This window comes from Crocodylus porosus, unplaced genomic scaffold, assembly GCF_001723895.1.
Source record: "Crocodylus porosus isolate Cpor-Errol unplaced genomic scaffold, CroPor_comp1, whole genome shotgun sequence".
NCBI lineage: Eukaryota > Metazoa > Chordata > Crocodylia > Crocodylidae > Crocodylus > Crocodylus porosus.
In genome coordinates, this window is record NW_017728950.1 from 33,846,860 (window position 1) to 33,862,781 (window position 15,922).

Sequence of the window (15,922 nt, forward strand, 5' to 3'; positions counted from 1 at the left end):
AAAATCTACAATTTCTAGCACTTCCATGTCAACCATCTGCAAAGCTGCCCATAATCCACAATAGATTATTAGGGACCTACCCAAACTTCTCATAACTAGATCTGTTTTAGAATCCAGATTTAAGTGAAAAGGAAGTGTTCAGAGTCACCATGGATAGCTCAATGAAGATGTGAAACACCAATGAAAACCCATTCTACAAATCCTTAAACACTTCTCATGCAGCCAACCCCCTTACCTTAAAACGGGAATATTTACACCTACAAAGTAATGTGCTTTGTTATCAGTAAGATCAGAGGGAAAAGACAGCTGTCACCTTTTGCCCTGCCTCATAATTAGCTAGTACATTTAAAAAACATAAATAATGTTTTCCCAACACACAACGTACCTATAAAATTCACTGAAAAACAGGTCAGATTAAAATGCATAAACCAAAAGAGTAGTTTCACTCAATTTATTTTTTTAAGTATGCAAAAACAGCAAGAAGTGTTGAAGATGACAATTTACAACTATGCTTTTAGTATAATCTTTCAAAAAAAAATAATAAAGCAATAAACTGAAAACATATTTCATAGATTAACAGTATGGGGTCTTTTTGTTCAATTAATCTGAAGCTGTATGACATTTGTTATATGTTATAACTAATATAAATATGTTTGTATATATTACAAATGTCATACAGCTTCAGATATATATACAGATATATTACACATAGTTATATAGCTATATAACACTGTGCTGTATGCCTAATTACACAGTAACATTTTTCAAAACCAATATGCATTTAAACATTCGAATTAGATCCTTTTCATTAGATAGAAGACATCTGTATGATAACAGAATGACACAATTCTCCAAACAACTTGGGTGATGGTAGATTTAAGGCAAATACACACCTCTTTACATATCCACAAAACAGCTGTTCACTCTTCAAGCAGAATAAACTACCACAAGATACAATAATCTGGAGATGCTGAAGCCAAAGGAGTCCACAATTAAACAAGCCAAACCCCAAATTACAAATGTACCATCTTAATATAGACTTACATGGCCCCTGACCATGGTGTGCAAACAGAACCTTAATTAAAAGTTATCTGAAATAGAAATTTCCCAACTCCTCCCCGCACAGCTGTACATTAAAGACTAAGACATTGCTTTAATGGATTTCAGGATCCCAGTACTGCAGACACAGTAACTATTTATTTCAAAACAAACTGGGAATAGTCACATGGCATTAGAAAATACTTTTGTAACATTGGTATTGGTCCACCTAATTCTCATTAAGCAACTTCTGCAGCACTATATTGTCTGTAGTTAAGCTACCTGCACCAATTAAGAACGAGGATAAAGAAGAATGGTTTCAATGACTGAGTTAAAAATCTCTATTCTTGTATCACTCCCTCCTCCCAAGAACACAAACAAACTTATCTGATGAACAGCAGTGACCCAGAAAAAAGATCATACCTTTGATCTTTGCCACAGTAGAAGACCAGCAAGCCAAGTGTACCAGGGCAAGCCCCTCCCCCCAAAAAAAACTATCCCAGGGTGACAAATGAAATCAATTACTTTTTGTCCACTATGCATGCTGTGGCTATGCCCTTATAAAACCTAAGTATTTTATCTGACCGAAGCCAAAGAAAAATGGGTGTCCTTTCAACATTAGCACTTTGTTTGGTAAGACTAAAAGTAGCAAAAAGAAAATAAAGGGGGGACAATCCCTCTGCATAAACTACCTCCCACAATTTCTTGTGCTACGATGCAATTCATTTTGCCAAATGCTGCTGCATTTTGAGAGGGTGACAGTTGATGAGGCATCTACTCGCCCCAAGGATTTCCTTTTAACAGCAGTATTTACTAGAACACTGGATCAGGATGCTACTTGAGGTTTTCAGGCCCAGGTAAGCCATGCAGTGCTTCAGTGCATTCAGGATTTTTAAGTGAAGAGCAATTTTTGAAGCATGTTCTTAAGAGAGACGCACACAAAACACTTAAAAAAAAAATTCAAGGCTCACTGTAGGGAACCAATGATTTTCAACCTTTTTTCATTTGCAGACCTGTAAAAAAAATTTGAATGGAGGTGCAGACCCCTTTTAACTGTTAAGTATGGATATCTTTTACAGACTCCTTACAGAGGTCCATTGGCCACAGACTGAAAACCACCAATTTAAGCGTTTATTTGCACTTTTGCCCACCTGAACAAGCTACTCATATGCTGATGGCTTTATATGATTGCGTCATTTAAGAAACAAAAGTAGCTACTATTTTTCTTACGGCTTGTCTGGACAGGGGAATTGCACTAGACAGTGAATTTGGAGTGCTAGCTACTTTGCACTAATTTCCTATGTGGATGCTCTCAGTACACACTACAGGCTTGTTCTCAGATAGAATTCAAGAAAAGCTTATCTGAATACCTTTTAACATGCATTAGTAAAACATATTAAATTCCTGCGTGAAAAAAATATTTTAAACGAAAGCGTAGTTCAACTAATCCACTTTAAAAGGTAATTTAGATTAATTTTCCTGGGTTCCTTGTAGAAACTAGCCCATAATATAACCTGATGGCATCCACACAGGGAGTTGGGGCAGAGGTGATACAGTGCTATAAACCCACAAGGTAGCTCATTGTATTCTTTGCCTACTTAAGACTTCAGCGTACAATTCTCTAAATCAGGACACCAGGCAAAAAACAGCAATCAAAACATTCTGATCAGGACAATCTGAAAGATGCTCTCTTTCCAAGAATCAAGGGAGTAGAAAAACATTTAAAGTCTGACTAACAGCAAGTTAAAGGGATCCACACAACTTTAAGATCAACTACTGGTAATGCTAGTATTAGAAATATTTTTTATTTTATTATTTTTCTATTTTGTTCACATTGATAGCACCACATGTTCATTGATTTTTCCATTTCCCCATCTAATTGGTTTCCTCTTATTTGAATCAGACTTCTGCACAGCAAGAGGGGGAGAAAAGATATTTAAAAATAGGAAGATGCGAATGTGACACTATAAAGGGGACTATGAGGTACCACTGAAACACTTAACTTTCAAAAAATACCTAGAATGACAGTTAGCCTTAAATTATCCCCCCCAAAATGTAGTGTTTCTATGGATACAGATATTCGCTTATATGAATGGGCATAATTAAAAACATGCATACAAAAGAAGGATGGCATGACCATTCTTAATAAAAAGACAAATGTAAAGCTTATAGGAAACCCAGCAAAAGTATGAAGATAAAATTAGAATGGCAAAAAGTGCTAGGTATCCAAGTAACGCAAACCAAAAAGTATCAAGATCCCTCCAGATGACTGAAGCCAAACATCTGGACCTCACACAACTGAATCCGTGTGGCAAAACCTTTGGGTTTGTTGTGCTTGCTGGTTTCCATAGGGCTATAGGTTCATTATCTCCATCCCAAACACAGCACCTCCACAGGGAAGCACACTCTGCCGGCCATGCAACAAATCCTGTAAGAAAATTAGGCAAGGTAGCTAGCTTAGAGCACTCCAAGAACATGCCCTGGTGCTGCTCTCAGGTGTGTTCGTTGACACGCTGAGGGCTACTCCAAGCCAACTACCCAACCTAATTCCTGAGATTTCCCATATGGTGAGTGGAACTAAGCAATCAGGGCAGGCTTTTCAGTAGGAGTCCCAGGCTTGGCCCAGAGGCAGTGTACCAATGGTTCACTTCTCACTCCTATGGCATGTCTACATATTCATTAATGTGCCATAATTACAATGAATTAAGTTAGTACCTGTAATAACAGATATTACAGGTACTATATTACAGGTACTAACTTAGTGCACCATAATTGGCGCTACTGTGCATTAGTGCAAACAAATTAGACGCTTAATGCTCACTCAACTAAGTCTACTGTGCATTAGCACAAACGAACACTTTCTTGTGACACTCATTGGACTAATCTAGTGTGCATTATCACAGTTTTTGCCAGCTACACTAACGCACAGTAGAATTAGTCCAATGGGCATTAAGTGTCTCATGTGGATGCAGCCCTAGAGATATTTGTTGCAAGGGCATGTTGAAGGGTTAGGAAAGGCCAACTTCATATAAACATTGACAGTTGTATTCAGACCCGACTATATCAACAAGATACCCAGTACTTAAGCAGCATTATATGCCTTAAGTGATGACTGTATCCCAACTTCCCCTAGTTCCACAACAGCTTGGATTCCAGCTATACTTCCATGGAACTCAAAACGTTTCAATTTTTTTCTCCAGCCAGTAGTGACATTGAGGGTACAGAAAGAATAACAGCTCCCTGCTATAACTCACAGCACTTTGCAGGAAGCGTTTGCAAGAGTTACAACAATCCCTTGGACTCTAAAGAAATTTGCTGTTGAGTCGGAAAGGAGAGGGAGACAGGAGAATCCAGCTGCTGGCTGCTAGGCTGCAGCTGGTCTCCCCTAGCAATGCTCCTCCCCAGCCCCAGTGTTGTTTTCAGAATGGGGGGAAAGGAGTGGATGGAGCTTATTCTAAGGGTTCCCCAGCCAGCGCAGGAGGGTAGGATGGGTAGACTGGAGCTCCCTCAAGCTGGGGGGCTCCAATCCACCCACCCCACACTCCAGCACTGGCTGTAGAAAACCCAGACCGATTTCCCTCTGCTCTCTTTCCCTTCTCTCATTCGGAAAACAGTGCCTAGGCTGGGAGGTAGCACTGATACAAGTGACTACAGCCACTCCATTTTGGAGCATCTTTATCTTAACCCACATGCAAAGAGGGTTCAGATTTTCATGGGATCGGACCCTTTAAAAGCACTTTGCAGATGTGCACTTCTGTTGGTTTTGAGTGTAGGGGGCTTTCAGGGACCAGACTGGGTGGAAATTGTCACTTTTGTCTGCACCCAGAGTGTTACTAATGTACGTTTAATATAGGTATACCAGCAACCTCATCTAGTGGAGATGTAGCTTACACTAACAAAAAAGTCCATCTGAGTAACCCAGATCCCCAAAACAGAAAGTTGTACTCCCTGGAAAAAAAAAAGTATTCCTTTTTCCCCCCTGGTGTAAACATCTACATTGAGGTTTTATTAGCATGATTAAGTCAGTCAAGAACATTAAAAAAAAATGCACTCTGACTGACAGAGCTACTGGCAAGAACTTGTAAATGCAGATCAAGCTTAAGTAAATCCCCCTTGCTTTCCCTGACACTCAATTACCTGTACAACAAAACCAACCAACTGCTGAAGAGTTAAGCGATGACTCTTTTGTACAAGTCTATGGTTGCTGTGTGATTGACACAATTTAAATCTTAAGTGCATCCCTTTCTGGCTACTGCAGGAAAAAAAGAACTCTTGCTCCCCTGTCACTCACAAGTGGGAGAACCAAAACCCTGGTACTTGGCGTCTTACGAAGTGTGATTTTGGTGATGAAAGCTTATGCCCCTCCAATTTTGTTAGTTCAGAGGTGTCAAACATATGGCCCACAAAACCATTCCAGCCAGCCCACTGGTAGACTGGCAGGCTACCAGAAGCTATGGAGTGTAGCCAATACAGCATGGCCTGCTGAAGAATCTGGAATCCCTCACCCTGACAGACATGGCCATCAGCAACAGGTAGGTAAGTTAGGGTTGTGCAGATACAGCCCTTACTTGCTGCACCCCTGGACCTGGGCTGCAGTCTGTTCCCTGACCCATAGTCTTGCCCACCCCAAACTTACACTGCTGCCTGAATATGGACCCACACCACTAGCCCCAGACCAGGATCCACTGCAGCTCCTGCTGGCTACACAGACCCAGCCTAGAAGCAGCCCCCATGGTCCAGATCCAACCCAGGCCCTGGGGGGAATTTGACAATTCTTGAGTTAGTCTATAACATACACCTCCACCCTGCCTTCTGTCTGACACTGTAGTTGTCTTAATTATTTTGTAACCAGGGCTGGACAAACAAGTAAATATGTAATTTAGGAGCAAAGCTTGTTCGGTAGTTTCTTTTATTAGTGATTATATATGCTAGGAGAGGTTTTTGATGAGCTTTTGAACACAAAATGTCCTTCTTTGGATTCTGGGGAAACAGTGGGTACAGTCTAAGCTACCTATCAGTTAAAATAATGACTTTTGTTTAATTCTGTTTGATGACAATGCTGCCACCATATGAAACATACATACTCACCAACTCTCACTGTTCTGTCCCACCATGGTCTGACCCCAATTGTTCTTTTAAGTGCACATGTGGGGGACTTTTGTTTACGTGGAGAGTTTGTGGAAGAGATTTCAGGAATGTGAATAAGCACATTCACAACTGAACTGCTTGCTGCTGAGGTGCCTCTATTTTAAAAATGTGTTTATTTGCTATAAATAAAAGCACATAATTATTTGCTGTGAATATAACAGAAGAAAACTGACTGTAAGAAGCTCCTGAGACTATCAACCAATAGGTCTGGTTTACCTGTTTTTTTGTCTTTTTCCACCCCCACTTAGGAAGAAAACAGCTACTTTTAAATCTTGGGAAGATTAAGGGCCAACTAAAAAGTTCTTCCTGGCATAAGAGAGAACAGGCAAGATAGTAATTGTCCTATAATTGAATATTTAATTTAAGCAGCGCCTTTGGTCTCCTGCCAGATCCCTTGCCCTAAACTGGACTTCAAGGAGATGAAGCACCCCTCCTGCTAACCAAGTTGAAGGTTGCCCAATCAGGGAATAGAAACATTCTCATGTTACTAGAGCAGGGGTGTTCACAACCTTTTTGTATATGGGGCCGGATCACAAACTTTTTATCACCCAGTGGGCCGGCAATGAGCCTGGCCCTGCGGGGTTAACCAGCTCCCCTCCCCTCACCGCTGGCTGGGGCCTGCGGGCCAGCCCTGCCCGCCTTGCCTCACTGCTGCCCCGCCACCGCCATGAAGTGCGGAGCAGGTGCCAGAACTCCTCGCCTGTCCCAAGCAAGGGACCTCGGGCCAGAGAAAATAGCTTGGCGGGCCGCATGGCGGCCCATAGGCCGTATGTTGGACAAGCCTGTACTAGAGAGACCCAACAGCCACTTCTAGTATTTCTAGTAACAGTTATCAAAAGGCAACAGACTCAAAAGAGGTTTATAAAAGTTATTCACAACCACCTGGTATAGCTTTGAATCAAGTCCTGGGATGATCCTGCAGTCACGACCCAGATTCTGTCATGTAGAAATCTCCAAATAGGCCCTAAGCAACACAAGACAACAAAAAGAAAACCTCATACCCAATTTACAGACTGTTTACAAAAAGAAACACAGTATCACCTTAGCAATAAACCTTCCACCATAAAATTTTGTCCAACTCCAACCAAAAACTTTCTTAAGAAGGAGCAGAATATAACCAACACGTTTGCCACCTATTTCACTGCTTCTCAATAGCAACATTGAGCCCAGCCACATTTTTCTTACTTGGAAAGCTCTACGGTACAGCACTGTCTTCAATGTCTGAATAGGTCTCCTGTGTCTCTGCAGCTGCTTGGGAAAAACAACGAGCAGACGCAAAGGCGCTGGAGCTGCATACAAACTTTGAAGACAATTTCACAAATACAAAGTAGTGCAATGCAAATAAATAAAAAAGAACAAAAGAAACACAAAGCATTTGGTAGCTTGGAGTACCACAGCCTAGTCTTGTTTGATGAATGACCAAGGGAATTTTCCAAACCTTAATTTCATTCTCATTTCTATTACACAAAGATTAAAACGGCTGAATTTCCCAAATAGAAAGAAGACCACCTATTTCACAAAGCTAAGACATCTTATAAAATTTTCCTTTATTGAATCGTGTTTGCTTTATCTGAAAGTGTACAGCAAATAGCAAAAAAAGCTCCTGATCCATGCATAACTGCAGGTTCCAAGACTTCCCATGATGGCAATAATACAATCCTTTCCCTTTGTAGATATTACTGTCAAACATACTTGGTACATATAAAGAAAGCCTGTAAACTGCATTATACCAGTATCTTGTTCAAGCCATGAGAAACAAACTTTTCAATAACACTGCACTAGCAGCTTCTCTGGAATTTGAATATACTGCCTTAATCTAAACCTAATGCTATTTTGATTTACAGCATAGGCACAGGTCCTAACCTGTGATCCAAAAATGCTTTTATTCTCTAGTAATTAACATTAACAGTAAAAGTACCAAACTAATATCAGACAATGCTATAAAATTTAATCCTATAAGCATCACCCAGGGCAAGGCAACCAAATTGTCCACTGACACCCTGCATTACAGCTTCATTACCACATCAAAGCAGCACCCCTTCCATTCAGTACAGCTCATCCCACAACTACACACACACACACTCTGTAAAATCACCACACCTAATCTTTCTAATGAATCACTAAATGCATACCTGTCACAATGCACAGAAGAAACAGCAGCCACCCAAGAAAAACCCAGGGTGTGTAATCTACCTCTCTGTTCCATTATCCATTCTGACAACAGAGAAGTCACAAGGGCCTAGCGGTAAACAAACAGAAACCTCTCCCATTCTACTCCACATTTTGTAGAGTCTTTTCCTTTTTCATGTCATCATGACAAGGTATTTAGCAGAATTCACAGATTTCATTTGAATCTGACAGGCTGAACTATGAGACCTTCTGCTGTGACCTCAAACTTGCAAACTCTGGGGTGTTAACCCTGAGCCCTGGTGCTCACACCACCCCACCCTTCCTGATGCCAGTGATACGATCAGGAGAACACTTAAAAGAGAAAAAGTTATATCTCCTAAGGACCTAAGAAACTGGGGTTCTAAACAGGATATACTGGAAAAACCCTAGCTGACCTCAGGGAAGAAAGGGGAGGAAATGGAATTACAAGAATATGACACAATCCCTTGATTTGCTACCAAGAAAATTCTACGCTGGAAAATTCTGCACTAGGTGCAATCCATGGTAATTTCTTCACAGTAAGGTAACTTCTTCCCAGGACAAATGTTTGTGTCTAGAACCCCACCAACAGAGAAGAGAAACAGTTACCTTTAGTCTTTTTTTCTGGAGGTGACCTGTAAGAGTAGCCACAGTCTTAGATGTCACGTGAATTTACAGTATCTGTTTTCTTCACCCACCAAACTTAAGAAGAAGTAAGTTTGTTTGTTCTTATACAGGTACCAATAAAAGCAATAGTAACAGTTGTACATGCTGTTGATTCACCTGCCAAGTTCAAACCCTCCTTCTCATCCATTAGAATTCTCAACTATGCTGCTAGCTAGGCCTTAAGTTAGGGGGTAAGAGACAAAAGTCTCTGTTTCTGCATTCTTCTGTCCAAGTGATCTAGGTAATATGTGTAGTATTGTGTACTAGAAGGAAAAAATGGAGATGTTTCAAATGATGGATCTACATCCCAGTATCCCTATTAAACCTACAAACAGCAGCTCAAACACAAACTCTTTAGTCTACGATCCAGTAGATCCTGTGTTAACTATAAACTGATAACAGATTCAGCTGCAAGTTACTGTTGACAAAACAGATCCATTAAAATGCATTTTTTATTCCATGACACCACGCAGGACAACTTCATCAAAAGCAACAAAACATGTTACGCCCATGTCTTTCTGGAACTGAAAAACTAGCACTCTTTCTCCCTTCCTGCATATTACTGAAGTGGAGGTACCAACATTTATAAGCTAACTAGCCAATTGCCTGTCAAGAATTTGGGGGGCAGGGGGCTGGAGGGGCTTTGCCCTACCCATGGTGTCCCAACCCTACTCCCCACCACGGTGACACCACATCTAAGGAGAAGGCGGGGGGGGGAGGAGGGAGGGCAGCTCCAGTGGCCTCACTCCCTCTCGCCCACTCTATTGTCACCACCTGCAGGGAGCTGTGCTGGCCTCGCCCCCACCCCCTCACTCTGTCCTCTGCACCCCTGCCATCATGGTGGCACTTTACTGCACCGCCACCTCCTGTTCCAATGCTGTATTCACACTCTGATTGGTTGTTTCAGTTAGCCAATCATGAGTGCAAACGGTGTTATGAACAGACAGACAGACAAAGACTTTTATAATATGAGAACTACTATGGCCTGTGCTATACTCTGACACTTCGGATATCTCTCATTGTTTGTGACAATGGATCTTTGTGTTAAGCTCATTAATATTAAATAATTCATTAATAGCTACTGAATAATAGTACATAAATTCCCAATACACAAAAATCATGATGTCTAATAAATAAGGATAAATAAGTGCAAAATGCAAAGAAAGCTTAACTATGACATTTTTACTAACATGCTTAATGATAAAAAGATAAATCTGTAGCCTATTTGATCTGAACACAAGCCAGCTATCTGTAAATGGCCAAAGAACTTCTAAGAATATATTCTGCATGCTGCTACCAGAAATAATACATTGGCAGCATTTCTCATTTTTACATGTACTCCTGAAAAGAAAAAAAGAAAAGCCCTTAAAAAAATGGAGAACAGCATGCATTCCCCTTGCCAACATTTTACCACTCTTAAATCTCTACTGTGTTATGCAGAATGGCCTCACTTTTGATGTCTGTCCAACTTTTTTTTTTGGCTTGCTCTTGCTCCTGTGAATACTACAATATGTGATATGCCCTAGCAGGCAAAGAAATTATTGTACTCGTTAAATAGTATCTGTGAGCTTCACCCTATGCAGAGGGTCAGTGCAGCACTCAAATCCCTCTGGTAAGGATTAAATGGTGTATAGACCTTGGGCTGGCCTTCTGCTGAGACTTAAATTTCACCCCAACTTGTTACCAAACCTATCAGCACCCTTTCCAGTAGTCTCCAAAAATTCACTTCAGAGGATTTTACCTCTTTTCCTGCAGAATGAGATGCAGAAGGAAAATATTGAACTTGCAAACTTAACACTAACCTACTTTATAACAGTCTGTAAAATAACTCACATTTAAATAAAAATTGGAGGCTATTAAAAAAATAATATTGATGGAAAACTTTAATGCTGCCTTCTTATTGCTACAGAGCTCTAAGCCAAAAAGTGTTCTGTCTAATATAATTTAATCTTCTCATTTTTTCCATGTAACTGGAAACTGCTGCTCCTAACATTTATATCACACAGATCACTTTTACAGCAGATAGCATTAGCGTCTGAGACTGTAGCCACAAGCAGTAATGCTTTGCCTTCTCTTGCCCTGTATTTCACAACTAGAAATGGCAGCCAGGCAACCATCCAATGCCACTGGTAGTACTCTTCAACACATTTAAAAATAAAAGTGTCTCCATATTTGCCAGCTTAGAACTCTACTCAGGCCATTCATCCCAAAAGTGACTTGAAAAAATGGACAGAATATCCCCAGCAGACATCTGAACACACTATCATCTTGTCTAAAAGAGGCAAAGCATGCAAACCAAAGTGCTGCCCCAGACTCTTAACCAGAGCAGCCACACAAACCTACGGATAACATTTTCATCTGTCAGAAGTGGAAGAGAAACATTTGTTTTCTTTTTCAGCAGAAATTCTTCTTTCCCCCGGGGTAAGCACTAAACTACTCTCAGTTTTATGCCCACTAATAATTGCCTACATTATGTGGGTCAAAAAAGAAGTCAGACTTCCTACGAAGTGGAGGCAGGAGACAATGGGAGTGACAAATTGGTCCATGCATGGCAGACTGTCTCTCAACAGAAATTATGAAGAGGCTTTATTCCCTTCAGAAGGTTCCTTGCAAAGCCTTGGCAGTTTGTAAAGACTGCTGCTAGAGTCTAACACAGAATTACATTGACCATAGAGTAGTAGCCTGTAAGAATGGGATGAACACAGACTCTGTCATTCAAAACAAGCAACTTATAGTTCTGTGGGCAGGTTAAAAAATTGTAAGATGTTATTTACATTTTCAGGAATAATAGGATACATCTCAAAAGAATAAAATTTTTCAGCATAACAATAAGCCCAATTCTGAACTCCAGGAATACTGTCAGTTACCTTTTTGGGGGAAGCAGGCAGGAGTAGAAGTGGAAAGAGAAAGAAGCGGGTCAGAGATATTAAGGAAGACAATTTTCATACTTTATCTTCATTAAAAAGCTAAACAAGATACTGAACCTATTTCAGATGTTTGTATTTGTTTGCTTTAGCACAGGGAGTGAAAATGTACTGGCAATACTTCTACTTCTTCTAAAGCAGTTATACCATAAAGATAAACCATGAGAAACAAAACCCAAATCCCTGAAATGTAAACAGAAACAGCAATCCTTTTTCATTAAGCAGTGCTTTTACTTCTGGAAGCAATTTTGTTTTACCCCTAGTAACACACTTGCTTTGGGCCTCATCCAAAGACTGTTAAAGTCAATGGGGGTCTTTCTATTGACATCAAAGGGCATTGGATCAAGCCGCAAGATGATATTTTTAAAGGGGAAAAAATTCTTGGGCAACTTGAAATTTTTAAGAACAGCCCTTACACTGCACAATTGTGGAATGTAATGTTTATACAGCATTGCCTAACAGCACATACTTAGTACTGCTGTAAAACACACATGCTAAAATGGGCATTTTCACTCTAATTTTGAATAGCTTTTGAGCACATTTCTTGGGATGTAATAGATTGTATTTGATTTTTTTCCCCCTCAGCATTGTCATTTAAATTCCAGCAGGTTAATCCCAAACTTCTAATACTCAAAAGGGAAGCGAGAAATCAGCCTATACTTAAGGGGATACTTCCAAATGAAATTATGTCAATTAAAAAAGGAAGAGTAGGTAGCAGTGATAGTTGGTACAGGTGCCATATCTGCCTTTTTGGCCTTCTGTCATTTCTGTGGTTTTACAGCCACATTTCCTGTTTTAAAAGGCCTTGTCCCCTTTTGCTCCTGTTTAGAACACACACACGCGTGCACAAAGGTGACAGAATGAAACCGAGTATTCATATGGAGTGATTTAAAGATACTAAAAAGACCAGAAATTTTCTTTTAGTTGCATTTACATGCATTTTTTAATAGCAGGATTCCTTAGCCCTATTTGTCTGAAGTCATACAGCAGGCAGGGTAGATTTATATACATTGTAGACTAATTCAATTAAAGATGTAGAACATAAGCCAGTAGATTTCAACCTCTGTTCCACAAAAGGCTCTGCAAAAGATTACTATGATCAGCCAAAAGTAGATGAATACCCTCACTTACCATTCAAAAGGGCCCACCACACCACCATTCAAAATTCCCTATGGGGTCTGCACCTCCAGCCAAAATTGTTTAGGGATCCGCAAATGAAAACAGGTTGAAAACCATGCCATAAGCTTTTGTAATCAGCAGGCTTATGCACAAACATCATTCCCTCAAGAAAAAAAGAATATAAATTAGCAAGCTCTAACTATACTAAATGGCAGTAAGGATACCAGTCCCACAGCATATCTATTGCATTCCTTTGATTTTAATGCTGTTCTTGGCTGATCAGAATCAAGAGGCAAATCCATCATGAGGTCTCATGAGGCAAAGAACTACACACTACACTTTGGAAGACTATTTCCACATATCATCTGCCATCTGTGAACTTCTGCATTTACTATTAAAATATTTTAATATGCTCTTCCAAAAGCTGGCAAGGTGGCAGGATACCATATAGAGTTGCCCAAACCCTAAGACTTAGGACTCCTGATGGAAACACTTCACATCTGAAAGATAATGAACAAAACATCTGGGAAGTGAAAGACAAAATGGTGAAGCAGCTCCCCCATGCCACGAGAAGAGCTACTTAGGGTAATATCACTCTATTGATTTAAAGGAGAAACTTCCATTTAGCAGTGGCCATGGTAATCAGTTAAGAGATTTCACAAAACTATGTCACATTATAGTCAGGCCTCCCTGAATAAATTAATTTCTCATTAGGGTTTATCACAATACCATAAGCCTATTTGAATCCTATACAGATTTAAATTTCAAAACAAAACAAAAAACCCCAGAATTCTTCCTTCAGCCTTGCATTGTGGATTTTTTCCAACAAGCTTCATCATGGTGCTTATATGAAAAATCATTTAAAAAACAATGTTTTTTTTTCTTTCCATTGCTCAGCATGAAATCATTTAGATTCTAAATGTTAATGCCCTTCAAGCCTCTCCAGTGAAAACTCTTGGGTCTTGACTTAAAGTTTCTTAGCACCTAGTAACAAGAAACAGTCCTTTGTTCTAAAGGGTCACCTATTAGTAAGCTGAGTACATACTCTGATGTTATTTAATGCTGCAGTTCACAAATGTTCTCTCTCAAAGACTGTGTTAACTTTTTCCATTTTAAGCCCTATGTTTTTGAAAGGGAGAAGGGAAAGGAAACATTACTTTTCTCACTCATAACTCACCACCAGAAATTTTACTGTTAAGCACCCGGCTTCCACATTCCTAATGGTAGGTAACATGAATGCAAATGAACAGTACCAAATTGTAGAAAGAGAGCTCCCCCCCATCCTTTTTTCCTCCTAACTTAATTTGGGGTAGGTGCTACAAGGCTTAAGATCATGCATTGTTTGATGCATTCATTTGTGTTATAGAGTTGTATTTATACGTTTAAAAAAAAGTATAATTCAGGCACATTAACTAGTTTTTGAGCCTTAATACAGAGCCAATCCTGATATTCAATCTACTGCCAAAGCTGCCAGAATGCACTGTTTTAATGGTACCGTACACACATGCTAACATAGGACCAGCAGCTGCCTAGCATGCAACCTTCCCTGCCAAACTGAAACATGATTCTCAGGCCTGGGAGTAACTCATTTTAGACCAAATGGCACAGGGCAGCAACTTGACTTGGCACACGAGATTCCAGTTGCCTTAAGACTTCCTTGCTCCTTTCCTGCAGCAGTTTTGTCCTTAAGTCACAGTCAGCCACAGTCCAAACAGAAAAATGGTGACAAGGGACTTAAACCGCAGCCTCACAATCTGTGTTTTCTGAAACTTGCAAGATGAAAGGTAGGGAGGGAGAAGCCAGTTTTCAGAAGCACTTCTATTTCTCATTCACTTGGACCTCTAGATCTGGAGTAGAATTATGGAAGCTTTAGGAATATATGAAGTAATAAAAGGTTCCCATTACTTAAAAGCTAGAGTTGCATATGAAAACTAGGCAAAGACAAACACTGATTTGCCAACATTTTAATGGCAAGAGATTCTTTCCTCTCATTCCTCCACTGAACTTTCAGGAAAAAAAGTTTCTATTTCAGCACTAAAAAAAAGGGAGGGGGGAGGTGGAAGAACAAACAGACTAGACCCCCTGATTGCAGTTTCACTGTAGTTTCCCCTCTTCTCTCTCCACTCTTAGTTTACCATGAGCTTTTGCCATCCAAACTTTCCTCCTACTCAGTAGCCTGTTTCCAACTTCCGTGCTCTCTTCTGCTCGTCATTCACTGAGTCCCTCCTCTTGTCCAGAAATATCATTCTGTCTTCACTCTGTTCACCCTTCCTTTAAAAAAAATGGGGAGGAAAAGAAGTGGCAGCCACTTGGCGGGGTTTTGAATGCCTCTGCTTGGTGTAAATGAATGCATGCAGGGAAAAGGTGGATAGGTGGTAGGCAACCCCACGCTGACAGCACTCTGCATGGCTGCTAACCAAACAAACGGCTGTTGCTTATTGCAGGCAGACCTTAACTGTCTGGATAATAGTTACCTCCGCAGAAACAAAAGCCTCCTCCGGGAAGAGCTCCCCCTTGCACGTGCAGGGCTGAGCCGCTCCGACCCGCGCGCACCCGCACAAACCACAGCCGGGAGACTCGTACCGACTCAGACCGCGGAGAGAGACACCAAATGTGTGTACACGTACGGGGCTAGACACGGGTGTACACACACACACACACTGCACATGCTGAACACACAATATAAGCGCGCGCGCGCGCGCGCACGCACCCACTAGCTATGCACGTGCACACTATATGCGTTACACACGCTACACCCATGCTCTACACACTGTCGGCACACTGCGCGCACACACACGCAAGGCACGCGCACTCCCCCCCGCCGGGGAGCAGCCGCGGCGGCGGAGCCGAGCCGAGCCGAGCAATGCCAGCCCCGCGGG

At 40.8% G+C, this 15,922-nt stretch overlaps 1 protein-coding gene across 2 annotated transcripts in view; it reads right to left on the reverse strand.

Moving 5' to 3' along the window:
* The window catches only part of LPAR1 (lysophosphatidic acid receptor 1), a 137,541-nt gene that overhangs the window by 121,117 nt on the left and 502 nt on the right, over positions 1-15,922 (reverse strand). The window contains exon 1 of one of the 2 annotated variants that reach the window (XM_019555071.1): positions 15,518-15,708. The exons of the other annotated variant lie outside the window; for it this stretch is intronic. The gene's annotated coding sequence lies outside the window, so the exon portion shown is untranslated. Of the gene's footprint in view, positions 1-15,517; positions 15,709-15,922 lie in introns of those variants that run through there. 2 annotated transcript variants of the gene reach the window in all.